Here is a 20,000-nt window from a genome sequence, read left to right on the forward strand (position 1 = left end):
TTCCTGATATGGTCAGAAATGTCTCCGCCTGTATAACTTATGAAATTCTCTACTACGTGTGAACATGGACATGAGACATTTACCAATAGATACAATGATTTTATACTCACATCTTTTCTTTGACAAAATAACTATTATATATAATTTATAATGAAGACTTAATTATATACATAATTTCCGAGAAATTTGTAAATATTACGTGTCTGTACACACGTTATCAATGAAACATATTCAGTTATACAGGACAAGTTCCAATTGCTCATATATAATTAGTCAGTGGGTGAACCCTTCAAGAAGACGATAAACATAGAAGTAGGTGGGGGGGGTTATGGAAAGAAAGGCCAGTGGGTCCTGGGGAAAGCAAAGCACTGTTGTTGACGAACTTTTGACCCATGTAACCTTATTAATTTTCTCACAATCTTGCCTACATGTCGAGTGCGTGGACATACACATGATGCATACGCGCCACACATACATACACCACATATAAATACATACGTGCTATATATATATATATATATATATATATATATATATATATATATATATATATATATATATATATATATATATATATATATATATATATATATATATATATATATATATATATATATACATACATGCATATACTATATATATAGTATATATATATATATATATATATATATATATATATATATATATATATATATATATATATGCTCGCATAAATTTCACAGTGGACATCTCTCTCTCTCTCTCTCTCTCATATTTACATCGTCTATCAAGAAAGTTGGTCAGTCGGGTATGTAGGGTGGGGTATATGGGACCATTATAATCGCCTGCACGATAATGTTGCCTTATTATCAGGATTGTCTTTAAGTTTTATCATGGTTTCTCTCAGTAATTTTCTATTTTGCATTTTATTTCAAATTAAATAACACTACTATATATGTGTGTGTGAGCTTTCATAAAGGATTTATTTCTGTAAAATTAGAAATAATTCTTTAGTAATTTACTAACTGGCATTATTCTGATTTCCGGAGAGAAGATGCTCTGGACTTCATCGTATGAACGCAGCTACCTAATCGGATGATGACTGACTGACTTTCTTTTCCTTTTAGAAATATGGATTACAGTGAAAATGTTGTTCCTCAGTCAAAAAATTATACATTGGATGAGGGAGGGAAGAGCCACTAGTTACTTATTAAATCAAATTTAGGGAAGTAGGGCGACTGGTAACAGTGTTACAAACACGTGAGGAAATGAAGCCAGTTAGAAGTAGCGAGAGGCGATTTTCACCTGGGAAACTGCGGGGAGAAATGAGGTATTGTTTGTTTGTTTATATGGTGTTTTTACGTTGCATGGAACCAGTGGATATTCAGCAACTGGACCAACGGCTTTATGTGACTTCCGAACCACGTCGATAGTGAACTTCTGTCACCAGAAATACACATCTCTCACTCCTCAATGGAATGGCCGAGAATCGAACCCGCGACCACCGAGGTTGGACGCCAACACCATACCAACCACACCACTGAGGTGAAGAAATGAGATAGTCTCACCGGAAAGAAGCCGAGTTCTTGGCGTAGTTTTGAAAATTATTTTCGGAGGTAGATTATGGACTGAATTTGGTTAATTAGGTTTTCTTTAATATATAGATATCAAGCACAGAAAACAGTCTTTGGATTGGTTAAGTTTAGGGGACGCTATATCAAGTTATTACAAAGATATTTAAGGTTTTGAGTTGGGCTGCTGTGAGCAGCCCTCAATACCCAGTATGAGAGGGATTGATGGCTGCTCCCAGCCGCCCCAAGACCGGAAAGGGTTAAGGTTAGGTTTGTGGTCCTTAAGTCAGCCTAATCTAAATTAACATTTAGCCAACAACCTGATCCTATACCATAAATTTCAGGCCATTAACGATGGATACGGATTTCAATCGTGAACAACAAAAGACAAGTTGCATAGTCTTCATTCTATAAAACCCGTAATTTAAGCATACAACAATTATTTTTTTCGCATTGGTAAAATATCATAGTGTCATAAGGTATACTGTATATGTTTAAGACATTAATAAATCTCTCGACAGAGAGAGAGAGAGAGAGAAAGAGAGAGAGTTCCCATGGTTACTGGAATAGCAGATACTAGATGGTTATATATTGCTCGCCTCTTAATTTGAATAACAAACTATAATAATTCTATCATTTCTCTAAAATCACTGCCATCACGACTATTTTCGTGGTCAAAATAAAAGTTCAAACTCCCCTGGAAGAAGACATGCGTCCAGTGTGTCTGCTCCTCCTAAGAATAATCTATAAAAAAATGCTCTCGTCAGGGTGTTGGTGGGCTATACCAATAGGTATAAATACAAAGTTTCGCACTTCGGATATAAAGATGATATACACGTTTGGTAATGAGGTTCAAAACAAAGATCCCCACTCCCTTTCTCTCTATTGTAGAGGTATGTTAAAACGATTGTGTTAGTGCCATTTCAAGGATTTTTGCCATCAAACAAAATTATTATCCCACATGCAACTTTTACTATTTACGTTTACCTGTCAACTTGACATTTATCTTATTCACTAACCAAAGCAATATAAGCCTTCTACTTCAATATTAGCATACTGACCTTTCTCTGCTTTACAAACAACGGGTGTTTGACTCTGGAACATTATTCACAATATCTATGAATACTTACTCCGCAGGAAGTGATGAATCCCTTGAATACACAAAACAGAATCCCTCTAAAGCATTAATTGCTTTGCCGGAAGTATTTCTCTAACGCAAACACATGAACTGTATTAGGTAGCACTTACCAAACACAAATACAACGCATGAAGAACCAATTCTGTGCTTACGCAGAGCAAGACTATGATAGAGTTGCCATGTTCGCATTTTTTGTCATCGTGACCCAAGGTTAATAAACCTTGATGTTAGGAACAACAGTTGGTATCATATTGGGTAATGTTCTTTGGCTAAACAAACGACCAGACCTTGTTATTCATTTATGGGTGACTAATACAGCGGCACCCCGGACCATTGAGATACAATGAACGAGATACCGACTGTAACCCCTGCCGGTATTTAGGAGTAGACTTGTAAGCTGTGAAACTGACCGTCTGCCGAAAATATATGGGTGTCTTACTTAACAAGCACCACTAATTGCTTGTTAGATTTTGGGTCTAGATCCAATATATGAGATACCACATAAAACTAATCTATAATATATCTGCAGACTCTACTGATTATAGAATGAACAGTGACAGCCATTTTGGAGGGTGGGTTCCCCCTGACAGACGCATTGAAAAGGGGATTTAATTGGATCTAGATCCAACTAAGGAGATACCGAGTAAAATTTATACTACAATAGCACTGCACATCCTAGAATACTATGCTGGTAATGACAGCCATTTTAGTGGGTGGTTACCCCCTGACAGACGCCCCACAACAAGTGGGGAGGGGGAGACAGGATCCGCATCCAACATTGGAGATACCAAGTAAAATTTGTACTACAATAGCACTGCACATTATAGAATGCCGTGATGGCAATACCAGACATTTTAGTGGATGGTTACCCCCTGACAGAAACTTTCTTTGGTCGTAAAGAAGGTAGTTTATATCCCCAGGGCTTAGGGCCATTTCGGCTTCAGTATGTGGAATAATAATTTACCTCTTTCTGATTGTCCTTTCTCACCTCATTCTCTCTGTGGTTCTCTTAGGAACTTCCTGAAAATAAAAGGGGAGAGAGAGAGAGAGAGAGAGAGAGAGAGAGAGAGAGAGAGAGAGAGAGTTACAAGGATTAAGATGTCTCAAAGACTCGTTAATCCATCCGAGGAGACATCGTGTCCTAACTTATCTGTAGGAGCAGGTTTTACTGTTCATTCACAGTGTCCTAATGATTTTGTCTAGCTTTCTTTTAAATTCTTCAACACTGTACTGTTTACAAACTTCTGCAAGAGAGAGAGAGAGAGAGAGAGATGAGAGAGATGAGAGAGAGAGAGAGAGAGAAAACTGGAAGGAGAAGAGAACCTGAGGACGGAATTGAATTGAATTGAATATAAAATCTAGGCCAAAGGCCCAGCTCTGGGACCTATTAGGTCATTCAGCGCTGAAATGGAAATTGAGAGCAGAAGGTTTGAAAGGTTTAACAGGAAGAAAACCTCGCAGTTGTCAGGAGAAGGTGGAAAGATGGAAGAAAGAGAATATGAAAAGAATGGCAGTAAAAGAAACGAAAATTGGCTGCATTTAGGGGCCGAAGGCACGCTGCAGAGAACCTTATGTAATGCCTACAGTACACCGCATGAGGTCCACATATGGAACTATCACCCTACGGGATCTGAAGAGGGAATAAGTTTGAAGTGGGAGGTTCGAGATATCGTAACAAGCAAAATCTGTTATCTAAGAACCGACAGCTAATTAGACCGAGGCAGTAAACCTAATCTAATCAGCACTCATTACCGTTCCTATCTCGGCCATTAAAATTCCCATTCCAGTCTCTGCTTGAACCCAAAACGTTATTGGGTCTGCATCAACGTTTCATTTGAATCTTGGGCGATATTCGAAACGAATTTGGGCGTACAGTGAATCTCCATGCATTAGTAATATGGTATGTATTTATACTCTGCATTATACTGTATCCTCTCTCTCTCTCTCTCTCTCTCTCTCTCTCTCTCTCTCTCTCTCGTAGCACTGACATCAAAAGAACATGATAGATATAACTGATTCAAATGAAACAAAAATGTCATATAAAAGTAATCTACTATTGAATTAATTTGTATATTGTGTATCAGGTCGACAAAAGCATTGCCTTATTTGAAAAATAAGCAGAAGCAATATGCTTGTTTATACTATGCTGATGTTTATTTCAGAGAAAATTTATATAACGCGATGAGTGTCCATTCAGAGCAAGGAACAATACTGCGGGAATTCCAAAAAAGAGAACGGGTTTCAGTTGGTAAACAGAGATCTGAAGATAGGCGATGTTCTATATTATATGGCTTTGAAAAAAAAAAAAAAAAAAAAAAAACTTCAAGACTGGAATCCGATATTTTTTATAGCCTAAAAAAATATAAAAATAAAACATAAATAAAAACTTCAAGACTGGAATCGTTTTTTTTTTTTTTTTTTTTTTTTTTTTTTTTTTTTTTTTTTTGCGCGCACGCGAGAACGGTAGAAAGGAGGGAAAGGGTGTTGGAAGTTTAAAAAAAAACAAACTATAATACGATCTACCTCCCGGGAAAGACGTAATCCGATAAAGAGGTCGTTCGGGGTCTGGCAAAAAAGCCTTTGAAGAAGCCTTCCGGGAAATTTGGAATTGTAGTTTTCGCCCCCCCCCCCCCCCCCCCCACCCCCCCTCAACAAACAACAAAAAAAGATTATATAAATATGCATTGGTTTTCAGCTCCCCACCCTCGAAATCCTGTTATCTATTTTTCGTCTGGGTTCGAATGTCAAGTGACGTGGGATTGGGCCGAGTTTGAATTCAATAACCATTTGGGAAGAGTACTACTTTTAAGAGCTTTGGAGATATAATACACATACACACACGCACACACACATACATACATGTGGTATATATATATATATAATATATATATATATATATATATATATATATAGATATATATATATACACACACACACATAATATATATATATATATATATATGTATATATATATATATATATATATATATATATATATTATATATATATATATATATATATATATATATATATATATATATATATATATATATATATATATATAGACAGAGAGAGAGAGCGAGAGAGATGGCAAGTATGGCCTTGCAACTTGAACGACACGAACTCCATTGCCTATGCAATTAGAAATGTTTTACGTAAGACCATTCAACGTGCGCCCTCCTTTCCAATTATTCGCACCTTTCAATGTAAAAAAAAAATTAACTACCATAAACTCTTTCCTTTTAACATAGATCAGCTTTTTTTACGGAAATGAATGGTAAGGTTTCATTAGAGTGGTTTTTAATGGGGGAATGGACTCTTGAAGGGACAAAGACTTTGTGTTTTAAGGATGTTGGCCACCTGCACAGCATCTATGATTTTGATAATATATACATACACGCACACACATATATTATGTCTAATTATATAAATATATATTATATATATACTATATATACATATATATGTGTGTGTGTGTACGTGTGTATGCGTGTGAGTGTGTGTGTATGTGACATAAGAAAAAAATTGCTGATTACTAACAAAATGAACGGTGGGATAAATCCCGTAGAATTACCTCGAAATAGGACTAGGATTTCTCATAAAAAAAAAAGCATAAAATCAACATATTTGATGATTCAAATCGATCAATATTTGCTGTAGTTATGGGAGATGAAAACAGAGGTTCTTATTTCTCTTTATGAGTTTCCCTTTGGGCTTTTATTTTCGTAAGAGGAAACAGCCCTACATTTCGACACCTGGTGTTTTTAATGGAAGGTTCCATCCATGACAAAAAAATCAAAGAAAATTAATACAATTCTCGATAATTCATTATCAATAATTTTCGGAACGGAGATTTGATCGCGGGTCAAGTGACAAAACTTCTATTAAATGAGACGTGAGTGAGTTCCAATCACCTGTATTCGCATTATATATATATATATATATATATATATATATATATATATATCTATATATATATATATATAATATATATATATATGTATATATAAAATTGAATATTGTGGGAATGTGTATAAGTGAAAACTGAAATATTAGTTATTAGTTACGTAGTCTTTCAACCGCTCCCAACTACATGCATACGGGTACAAAGATCTCAAAACATATTATATGAAATTCCATTGTTCATTCTCTCGTATCTTCCATCCAACAAGAATTTTTCTTTTCAACACTTCGATTACATAATCAACTCAACTATTCATAGCAGCCCTCTTCCCCTTCCTTATCCCACAACCCCCTAGAGAGTGAGAGAGAGAGAGAGAGAGAGAGAGAGAGAGAGAGAGAGAGAGAGAGAGAGAGAGAGAGTATGTGTGTGTCATGAACACGGCTATTATTAGAATCCATCTTTCAGCCTTATCCCAGCACTTCCTGGAGAGAGAGAGAGAGAGAGAGAGAGAGAGAGAGAGAGAGAGAGAGAGAGAGAGAGAGAGAAGCTTAACTATACAAATGAGAACAATAGCAACGGATTTGCATTAGAACTGATCCTGGCTTTGCATCGGGAACAAAATGAAATAACGCGTCTACGAAGCAAGAGAAAGCAGATCGATGGAATTTCATTCAAGATGCAATTATGAGACGGCATCCTGAATGTGAACGAAGAAAGTAAAGAACGGAAAGATGAACTTACCAATTTTGTTTTTTCACGTTTGCTGTTTTTCTAAATGGCAGCTACATATAATGTCTTGTCGTTGTTACAGATATAAAATATCGTCGAAAATCAGCTTTTCTCTCTCTCTCGGCGACCATACGTCTACAAAACAATCAACACATGGAAACTTGAGCCAAGCCTTACATTTAACAGCTACGCTTATTTTATTTCTCGATTGCGTAGACTCACCAAAACCAGAATTTTTTTTTTTTATAAAACGAAACTTTTCCCTAAGATGTATTTATCTTATCTGGATATGTTACAGTCCTTTATTGACATTCACATTCCTTTTCGCCTTGTCTTGTTGAAACAGAACGCAATCGATAAATTTTTTTAGTCTTGAATTATATTTGCATAATTCGAAAAACCAAAATGTATAGTCCATACGACGAAATAGGATTCCATTATGTATTTGATATTTGGCATTTTGAAACTGCTTGACAACAACGACTTTTTTGCCACCGTTCATCTCAAAATTTCATTAACGATGCCGCATAATAGTCGCGGGCGAGAAAATGTTGAAATAAGAAAAGTATTTCTAAAATGTATCTACATTTTGGGGCAATTTTATTAATTTAATCATAATGAATTTATCACTGCTGATGTTATCCGGGGGACAAATTTGCGTGTGAAAAATATCTAATGATATTTGGTGGTCTGGTCTCCCCGACTGTAAAAAAAAAAATTTCTTGACCGTTCAACACATATACATTAGCCTACTTCATCAAAGCTCATAATGGCAATTAAGAAAGCAATGCTGCACCTCAAATATGCGCTTGTCATCGATTAATTTGTTCATATGAATGCATATGTGAAAAAGGAACTCTTCATACAACAGATATATAATTTTTTTTCAGTTATGAAATTTTTATATATTGACCATTTAATATCAATAATAGGTGGTCATGAAGATATCTACGATATCTTTGTAAAATATGGAACGCAGGTACACTACAACATCGACAACTTTTGTAGAGTATTTTGAACACTAATTTTCTTTGTTGCTCTCTCTTGCTTTCCTGGATACTCATCAGAATGAACTCAGTATATAGACCATGTAAGGTTATTTCCTCCAAGTTCTGATATCCAAATGACATTCAGTGACAGTCATTTCGTATCACAATTCATCGTCGCTTATTGAAATTTAAACCGGAATTGACCTAACATAAATATAAATGGGGTTTTGCAAAGAAACAGTTTTCTTTGCATATACATATACAATGTATATGTGCGTTTTTGTGCGTGTGCGAGCGCGTTAGACCAAACATGGGATAAATTTAAGGAAAATATATTAGTTTTTTATATACATTTACATGAAAGCATCTTCGATATGCTTCTTGAATAAATATGTTAAGTGACTTCAAGAGTTTTATGGGAGAATGGATCGATATGCTTCTTGAATATATATATATATATATATATATATATATATATATATATATATATATATATATATATATATATAGTATATATATATATATATGTTAAGGTGACTATATTCTGGGAGAATGAAACATTAAGGTGTGATGGAGTGAAAGCAATTTGACACCTCACAGCACTTACGCAAAGCACTTTATGCATACAAAGCAACTGACACAGTCAAAGAACAACATGCATGCAAACAGAAGCAGAATTTTAATACGATACCCATCTGACATTTTCCTAAGAGCGAGAGAGAGAGAGTTTTATGCTGTCCAGTAAGTGAATATTCCTTACTATGTATTTCCCTGATCTTAAATTCTGTTAATCTGCGTTTTTTACATATTTTTAAGACTCGTAACTCGGTTCTCAAAAAAAATATTTATGCTTCTTAAACTTTAAACTTGAAAGAATAACGATAGTTTAATTTAACTGGACTGTCCCAGGGATGTCAATCAAAAATACTGTATAAAAAAAGTTCAAACAAATTCTTGAACTGTAAACTACAATTTTCTAAAAAAAAAAAAAAAAAAAAAAAAAAAAAAACTACTAAATTGTAATAACATAATTGTAATTTATGACATTTAAAGACGGAATTTCTTCATGTTTTGCTCTTCTGAGTAATAATTTGAGTACGTTAGTTTTTATTTAATGAGGACAAAAATACTGTTTTGTATATTGACAAAACAAAATTTTTTTTTTTACCCGAATACTTTCATTATACCATTTTACATAACCAGATTTTTTTTTTTAGCGAGGTGGCCAAACGGGCAGCAAATCCCTGTTGCTTTCGGAGGATAAATTTCCCGAAAATGAAAAATTTTAATCGCCGTGATAGGAAGGACGTCGACTGACGCTGAAGATCGCTTCATTTTGTTTGTATGGTGTCTTAACGTTATTCTGCAACGGGACCAACGGCTTTACGTGACTTCCGAACCACGTCGAGTTTGAACTTCTATCACCAGAAATAAACATCTCTCACACCTCAATAGAATGCCCGAGAATCGAACTTGCGGCCACCGAGGTGGTACGCCAACACCATACCGACCACGCCGCTGAGGCGCTCACTGAACTAAAGAAGAATGGTATCGAACCGCCTACTTGGCCTATGGACAATGATTGGGTCTTTGCCTCTATGGACATTAGACTCAAACGAAGAAACAGATTCTTCTCGAAGGGTTTCTCCTAATGGTTTCCAACCTGTGTGTGAGGTCTCTAAAGGGACATTGTCAATTTGCTCTCTGTAGTTAACCTAAAGGAACGACACAAATAGAATGTTTTTTCTATTAATGATCACTCACCACTTATCTGGTCTCCAGAAAGGGACTTGGCGTTGACTTCGTATTCTCAAATGAGCGCAAACCTGACGAGGAGACTGTATTTAAGCTTTGTAAGTACTATCATGCTTCTTTCTGTTATTTTTTCAAGAATTATTTTCATAAATGGTTTCAATTTAAGAATATATTTATTGGCTTTACTCATATTTATGCCGGAATCAATAATGATTTATTAAAATCATACTTGATTCATTAAATTCATACATGATTTATTAAGTTCATACCTGATTTATTAAATTCATAAATGCTTTCCATTCAAGAATATATTTATTGGCTTTACTCATATCTAAGCCGGAACCAATAATGATTTATTAAATTTATAAATACATGCATACATACATACATGCCGGAGCCAATAATGATTTACTAAATTCATACATACTTTTTACATACATGTATTGCATTACATCTTCAGTATGATTTATATTCATACCTTGTATTGTTTTCTCGTTGGAGTTTACAGGTCATTTCGATATGTTTTACTCTTATTAACGAATAAAAACATCAACGATACAATTTATCACGATGGAACTTATACTTCGCCGGTTGGGAGGATGGAGGTGGGATCGGATATTTAGATCTATTGAACTAATATTTTCAGGGCAAACGGACATCCAATCTTCCTCAGATTGAACGCATTTAGCTCCTCATCACGTGAATCCTAATTTCAGGTGCAAAAGACAGAGCACAATGACTAAATCCTCGCAGCTGTCAAGACACAAATAGCCACAAAAGCCTCATTGGCAATACCTTTCTAGGATTTCCAGGATTTCCAGGACAAAGCCAGAATCTCGATATCGTTGAAGCAGTTTCCCCAAAGAAGGCAATTTACATCTCCAAGCCTTAGGGTCATTTTGACTTCGATGTGTGGAATAATTTACTTCTTTTTTTCTTTTCTCTCTTCGTGCTTTTTGTGGTTCTCTTGGAAGCTTCCGAAAACTAGGAGAGAGAGAGAGAGAGAGAGAGAGAGAGAGAGAGAGAGAGAGAGAGAGAGAGAGAGAGAGAGAGCGAGCGAGCTTTACGACACCAAACATCTTTTATCAACAAACCAAAAGCTATAATTAGACCGTGCAATAAACTTGATCTGACACATCCACACATATGACAGACAGATACACCCAAGTGTAAGTGCATATCTTCATGCATGTATGTGTTGGGTGTCAATAAAACAATGAACGTAACACATTGCAGAGCTGCAAAGATGTGTGAAAGTTAATATCGAGAGCATAAGGCCAAAAGGGCGATAATTAAAGCCCACTCCGCTCCAAACTGGTGCACACTTTCATATACAATTACATCAGGAAATCCTTTTCGCTGTAGATAATAATGTATTAAATACCAATGACAACTTCTGAGGAAGTAGGAATATCTCACAGGAACGGCCGTTCATGTGAGAAGTTTAATGAGAGAGAGAGAGAGAGAGAGAGAGAGAGAGAGAGAGAGAGAGAGAGAGAGCGAGAGGGGGGGGGGGGGGGGGGGGGGGGGGCGGGGGAGGGGGGGGGGGGGGAGGAGCTACACTATAGATTCTGCCTATGGACATGGAAATTATTGTTAAAAATGACAGATATTTCGTTTTACAAGCTTGCAAGAATAAATGTGAGATAAAGTCACAGAAAGATGCAAGGAAAATATTCAGAGAGAGAGAGAGAGAGAGAGAGAGAGAGAGAGAGAGAGAGAGAGAACTATATAGGCTTAGAGGTACCGTTACAGTTTGAAGGTAAACAGCGGAATCTTTCTTAATAGAATGCCTTAGGTGAATAAAATATTCTGCGTTTATCATTAAGTTACAAACTAGGAATATGAAGCATCTGGAAACCAATGCAAATTGGTGGGTGGGGAGGGGGGGGGGGGGGGGGGGGGGGGGGGGGTGATATACCCAACTTTACATGGAGCAGACTATGGGTCTATGGAAATGCATGAATGAGATAATACAGAAATGACACCAACCAGTTTCTCTAATTAAGATGTTTCCTTCAGAAAAAGCTTCAGTAACGAAACTGGCCAAGACCATATCCTCTGTTCCATGTATCGAAAATGTTAATTCAGTCCTGAGCCACAATGATATGAAAACCAAGTACCAGCAAGATATACCGGCAAAAGTTAACGAACAAGCTGTGAATAAGAAAGGGACGAGCCAACGATTCTTGGTGAAATTTGGAATCACGGCTTCAACTGGAACTGAACTATCGTTTTGGACGGTAGTCTGCACTGTCATTTAATGTCCCATTCGTTGTTTTTTATAGGCAGCATATATTACGCAACCGTCTTTTAAAATTTATGAAACAACTGTGTATAGGCAAAAGACTTGAGCAATTTTTTTTTTATCGCGTTTTACAACTGGGAACCTTTAGGACGCACAACCTCGAATCATTGCTTAAGTTTGTCACGATTTCTTGGAAATGTACGTTTTGGTCATACTGCCAATTTCTAGGACACCTGCTTCACTTACATCGTTTCCTTCATAATTTTTTTTTTATTTAGTAAGAGATAAAACTTTATGCCGTAACCGAAAATGCAAAAACAAGATGTCTGAAATGACCACACTCATAACATTCCTTTATAGTATAGGCTGTACTTGCCAGTTGACACTACCTCTTTTTCATACTGGTCTCAGTAACCTTCCTCATATTCCCTGTTTTACGAACGTAAGTAGAACTCACGCCATGAGAAAGAGGTTCGATTTGTTGCATTGGGAGGAAGGTTAATGCAAATTACCTTTTAAATGACGACAGAACGTTCAAGAACTCGCTGTTAACAAAGCCAGGCTGTCTTTTACCAAACTCTGTATATAACGATATACAAAGCGTTGCCAAAAGATCTGGTTAAAACAAAAACTTATGTATTACCAATTTACTTATCGAATGTGAGAATATAACGGGTACGATAGGTTAGCCTAATCATCGTAAGCATTCAAAATGCATAGTCACGATTTTAGCTTCCTCAGATACTAAAAGTAGCATCTTATCCGTAACGGTTTTTGAAATGCGTGCCTGCCATTTCTCACATTTACCAATGCATTCACACAAACCCAGAAAACCGTATAGACATCGTCGGACCCTAACTTTGGGGCACTAGTCTATTATTTTCCTGATTGTTGTTATGAGTGGGCAAGACTGGCATGAAGAAAAATCTGTTTAGGCCTACGTGCAAGTAAGCAATCCCCATTCTCGGGTATTGAGCACAGAAAAAGCTCATCATCATTGTAAATGTAGTTGCTAATCCAAAAGCCTATTTTAGCAAGAACATCTAAAGATGTATGCTTTTCTACGGTATGCCGACTTTACTTCAAACCAGGTATAACAATAATATTGTCAAATAAGTATACTAAGCCTAACTGAAAATCTTAAGCACTTTTCGGCGAGCACTGATGTATAAAAGGGCAGGGAATGTTATTTCATGTTACAATATTAAAAATGACGAACGTTCTTCATAAACCAATGCTAAACAAAGGTCAAAGCTGGTTTTATAACTTCAAAACTGGAGGTTTTGCCCATTATTAGGCCATGCATAAGGTCATATGTGAGACAATACGTGAGATATATACACCAATAATAAACTTTAGTCCACGCACCAACTAGAGCGGTTACTGAGTAACTAATTGTCACAAGAAAGGATACATGTGCACCGGTACGCCACTCGCTATCAATGTTACCAATCTCCAAACTTCAGTTCACCTTTCAACTAAGCGCTAAGAACTGCTGTGTTTCAACTATTTTTGTTTATAATCATTGCTTGGGTGTGATTTAGTTCTCGAACTTCAAGAGTGCTGCATTTTTTTCGCCGGATCGATACAAAAATAAAATCCTGGTCTAAAGAAGAAGGAAGAAATTGTAGCCATGCGTAGAGCTAATACTGTGAAAAAGTTTCATGACCCCCAAATAATTGGCAGATGTATGTATATATGTATATATATATATATATATATATATATATATATATATATATATATAATATATATATATATATATATATATATATATATATATATATATATATATATATCTATATATATAGATAATATATATATATATATATATATATATATATATATATATATATATATATATATATATATATAGTATCTATATCTATATATATATATATATATATATATATATATATATATATATATATATATATATATATATATAGTATCTATATTTATATATATATATATATATCTATATATATATATATAGTATCTATATATCAATAGAGGGATCCACAGTAATATCCTTGTTTATCGAGATAATAATATATTTATAAAGCTTAAAGCTTTCGTCCATCCTCCTGTGGACTTGATCACTAAGCAAATGTGATTTGCTTAGTGATCAAGTCCACAGGAGGATGAACGAAAGCTTTAAGCTTTGTATAAATATTATATATCTCGATAAACAAGGATATTACTGTGGATCCCTCTATTGATTTCTTAGAAGCACGATACAGTGTTTTTGTTATTTTGCATATATATATATATATAGATATATATATATATATATATATATCATATATATATATATATATATATATATAATATATATCATATGTATATATTTATATATGTATATATATAATTATAATTTCTCTATCATTACTTATATATATATATATATATATATATATATATATATATATATATATATATTTATATATGTTATAAATATATTATAATTTCTCTATCATTATTTATATGCACGATACTCTCTCTCTCTCTCTCTCTCTCTCTCTCTCATTCGTATTTGGAATAAACCCTAATGTGTAAAACCGTCAGTATTCTGGAAAGAAGTTCATGTCACCATGCGTCCTTAATATATGACAAAATGCAAAACACATTTGACTTATCGCTATTTGCCAGAGAGTGAGGAAAGTTGCGTGAAGATGGACACGGTTTCCGTAAAGCTTTATTGCTTGTTGTCTGGGTCAGAGTTGTCGACATTATTTGCTAGCTAAAGCCATGACTTGAAAAATTATTATGAAAAGGAAGCGATACGAAAAGGTATGTGCGTTTATTATGGTCAAGAAAATTAGGATTTTGATAGTCTAGTTTTCCCATAAGGCAAACCGCGTAAAATATTGTTATAGCACTGATTGATTGAGCGTATTTAAATTGTTTTGCTAAAAAAATTGAAGACGAAGGTACCATTCATTCGCAGTCAAGTTACCATTTCAGTTGCCAGCAAGTATTCTGGGATGAGGTTGCTAGGCCTATTGTCTTGTCGCACCTGACTACAATTACTTAAAGCTGACTAACTTTCCAGCGCTAAATTTACTGATAAGGTTAGCATAGCGTGTCCATAATGTCATGATGGTATTGTAATAAACATTTTTTTTTCTAACTGAAATACTCATATTTATTAACAATTGGTTTTTAGCTTCGATTTCTCTTTATTTTACAGTAAAAAATATATATTTCTTTCGTCTGTTTACGTTTCTTATTTGATTCCATTTATACTGAGACGTGATAGCCTTAATAAGTCATTAGTTTAACTCCTTGAAATACGTTATTTGTGCTTCCCGCAGCGGGTTTAGGGCGTCAGTGCACCTCATGCGGTGCACTGTAGGCAATACTTAAGGTTCTTTGCATGCTGCAACCCCTTTCGTTCCTTTTACTGTACTTCCTTCCATATTCTCTTTCTTCCATTTTACTCTCCACCCTCTCCTAACAATTGATTCATAGAGTGACTACTTTGAGGTTTGCCTCCTGTTATACATTTAAAACCTTTTGACTGACAATTTCCGTTACAGCGCTGAAGGACCTCATAGGCCCCAGTGCTTAATACTCTATATTCAATTTATTTGTGATCATTTCTCTTCGCTTTTCAGTGGCCTTCAAGTTCCATCTGGCAGAGGAAGGTTGATGTCTCCCGAACAGATTCCATATCGTTCACCATTTTCGAGGGAATAATTGCTCTGTAGGTAAGGATCGTTAAATTCATGTAATCTATTTTTATTTCCACTATTCCTCTTCGCAATTTCCATTTCCCTCTGCTTTTCAAAAAAAAAAAAAAATATTCAAAGCTGCATTTCATTTATGTATAATGGTGAATGAAACCCTGTGACATGACATACACACACGCAGAGAGAGAGAGAGGGAGAGAAATTAATAGGAATTAGAAAGAAATATGGAGAGAAACTTATAAAACTTAGACTAATATATATATATATATATATATATATATATATATATCTATCTATCTATATATATATATATATATATATATATAGATATATAGATATATATATATATATATATATATATATATATATATATATATATATATATAGATATATATTGGTCTAAGTTCTATCTCTCTCTCTCTCTCTCTCTCTCTCTCCCTCTCTCTCTCTCTCTCTCTCTCTCTCTCTCTCTCTCCATATTTCTTTCTAATTTCTATGACTTTCTCTCTCCCTCTCTCTCTTTCTCTCTGCGTGTGTATTATATATATATATATATATATATATATATATATATATATATATATATATATGTATATATATAATATATATATATATATATATATATATATATATATATATATATATATATATATATATATATATATATATATATATATATAGAGAGAGCGAGAGAGAGAGAGAGAGAGAGAGAGAGAGAGATAGAGAGAGAGAGAGAGAGAGTGCACGTGCACTTTGACATTTACACTTTACCGTACCCTTATCTTAGCAAAGAAAATGCTATGATAATAATAATAATAATAATAATAATATTCATTTATATCAATAGTTTACATTGGGTATTCATAAAATATAAAACTACGCTGCAAGCATTGCAGAGACATTGCTCATTTTCAACCTGCTGGCAGGTGTACGGTGAGGTATGCTGTTAAATATTAAGTGATTTTTTTTACCATTTCCTCTCTCTCATAGCAAACACTTATTTCACTCACTTTATATATATATATCAGTGTATAAAGAAAGAATGGAATTGATTGAGTAATATTAACTATAAACACTGAACTGAATGCAATGTATGTGTACAGGAAAAACAATTGTTTTTATATTTCTGGTCTAAATCCACATACTGTTGTAGTCGGTATAGTAATAATGTAACTTGTTTTTTTCCCCATTCAGGATAGAGTTGCTTAGTTATCAGAGAATTAATTCCATTTTTCCACTTTTTTTTTTCAAAGAAATCATCCCGACAGACTCAGACGGTAGATTGGTCTAGTGATGGAAATGATAGTTGAACAACGAGACGATCCTCTACATTTGCAAGGGGGTGGGGGATACAGTACAGCCTTACAACATCATTCTGTTAAAACATTTTCCTAAATTCGCACCACGAAAACTTTACATTGGGTTCTGAAGTAGGACTGAAACCGGTTCAGTTGGATCCGGAGTGAAATTCAACTATTAGACTGTGAATGAATTCTCGGTTGGGATTAGGGAGAAGTGGCCTCCTTGCTGCCTTTTTAAAAACCTCCTCTCTTGACTGCATTCTCCTCTCTTCCTCCTCCTCCTCCTCCTCTTCCTCTTCCTCCTCTTCTCTCTCTTCTCTCCTCCTCCTCCTCCTCCCCCCCCCCCTCCTCTCTACGCCTCCTCCCTCTTCCTCCTCCTTCTCCATTTTCCATGCTGTCATTCTCCGCTCAATAGATGCCGGAAGCCCCCACTGACCTCATTCACATCACAGGTAATTTCTATTCAGCGCAAAGCCACCGGCCATTGCGAATTCTGTGACGATGTTGTGGAGTGTAATCGCCTTGTTTTGGTCAAGGTCCTTTAAATATACTCGGAGTATATTTAAAGACCTTGGTTTTGGTCTCACGTCAAATGCGGTTGTGCGTAAATGTCAAGTAAATCTGTATGCTATGCATGCGCACCACACAAACACATAAAATTCACACAATATAAAATACACAGTTAATACTGGTATATATATATATATATATATATATATATATATATATATATATATATATATATATATATATATATATATATTATACACACACACATATATAGTAAGGTAGAGATAGCGTCGTAATAGAAAATGCTATCTCTACTTGTTAATAATATAATTTTGAGATGTTTTAGGCTATCAAGTGATATAATAACTATAAACTCTCAAAAGGTTTTGTCCCTAAATCGAGATTTGAATTTTTCCTGAATATTTCTTCCTAGCTATAGTCTGATTTTTCGGCGGGGCTTTCGCTGAACTTACGAAGTTGTTGCTCTTTTTTTGTTATTACGTGCTTATTTACTGTTCTATGTTTAATAATTTTTTTTGTGCATGTTCCAGGTGGATATACCAACATTCTGTCAAACCGAATTTCTATTCAAGACTGTAGTTTCTCACCAATCACCAAATAAACATCAGTACGAGGGGCCGGAAATTTCCGTTTTTTCACATTTTTTTTCATAAAATCATTAATTTTCCCTGTAGGATGATAAAACTCACAGGGAATATGCATTATTATAGTGCTAATAATGCCTGAAAAACTTCATTAGCCTGTCTTGATTAGTGTATTTTTGGCAAAATATTTTTTACGATCGGCACCCCCCAAAGTGGAGCCTACCCTTAAATAATTTTTAATATATGTGTTGTTGTGGAATCTGAGCATAGGTTTATTATTATTAGTTTTGTGAAGGTGCCCACGAAATGTTGAAGATGTTGAAGATTGTAACAGGCCTTTCTTTTTGAGTGAGAAGTTGCAACTGCGTATAAAGTTATTTACAAATGTTTTGAAGTGCACTTCGAGGTTTTATTTTCAGTGTTTGGTTAAAATTAATTTTGTGCATTTTTCTTTTGCTTTGTTCTTTTGACATGTCCATTTTATATGCTTAATGTTTGTACTGTCAATGCTTAATTGTTTTTCATATTAAGCATTATGTTTTTTTTTTTTTTTTGCATTGTCTTTATTATGTTTTAATTAGTTTGACTAATTTTTCATTGTGTAATTGTTGGAATCTAACACTTTTAGATTTAGTTATTGCTTTATAATTTAATATAATTAATTTTCTTGATAAACTTTGATTTAATTTTCCTTAATAATTAATTCAAGAACTAAATAAACTTTTGTTTTTCAAGTAATAACAGTTTCTATGAGTTTGAATTTCACTTATAAATTTTTGAATTCAGAAATAAATTTTTGTATTTAAATTTTTGGGAGAGTTTCATTACTACCAGTATACTTTATATAATATATTTTATTTTGGTTAGGTAGAAATATAGAGTGGTAATTGTGCCGTTTTCCCTCAAATGAATCAGAATCAAGGAAGTACTTAGATCTGGAATTAGTGAAGGAGTGATGCCCTTTAATTACGATTACCTCACATCTGTTAATGAACTTAGACTGATTGTTTCTTGAGGGTTAAGTTCTATAAGGGATCACTGCCACCTTTAGAGTATTCAGTCGTTTAGTATTTGTGATGAAGGGTCAGGTGTCTGGCTGTAGTGAGGTAAGCAATAACCAAGTACTTGATCAAACTGTGCCCTAAGTACAAAAGGGAGTCCCAGACCCAGAATAAAAGGGTCTCTTGCATTAGCAAGTACAAAATGGTAAGTGTAGTAACCAGATACTTGGTAATTTGGGTTAACAAATATTAATGATGTCCAGACCCAGATCTTTGGCCACTTCCCCCAAGTATTAACGGTGTGCAGACCAGATACTCTTTGGCCACTTCGTCACAATACACACACACACACACGCACACACATATATATATATATATATATATATATATATCTATTATATATATATATATATATATATATATATACATATATATATGTATATATATATATATATATATCTACTATATATATATATATATATATATATATATATATATATATATATATATATAAGTATGTATGTTTGTGAACATATATATATATATATATATATATATATATATATATATATCTA

Source organism: Macrobrachium nipponense, chromosome 14 (assembly GCF_015104395.2).
Source record: "Macrobrachium nipponense isolate FS-2020 chromosome 14, ASM1510439v2, whole genome shotgun sequence".
Classification (NCBI taxonomy): domain Eukaryota; kingdom Metazoa; phylum Arthropoda; class Malacostraca; order Decapoda; family Palaemonidae; genus Macrobrachium; species Macrobrachium nipponense.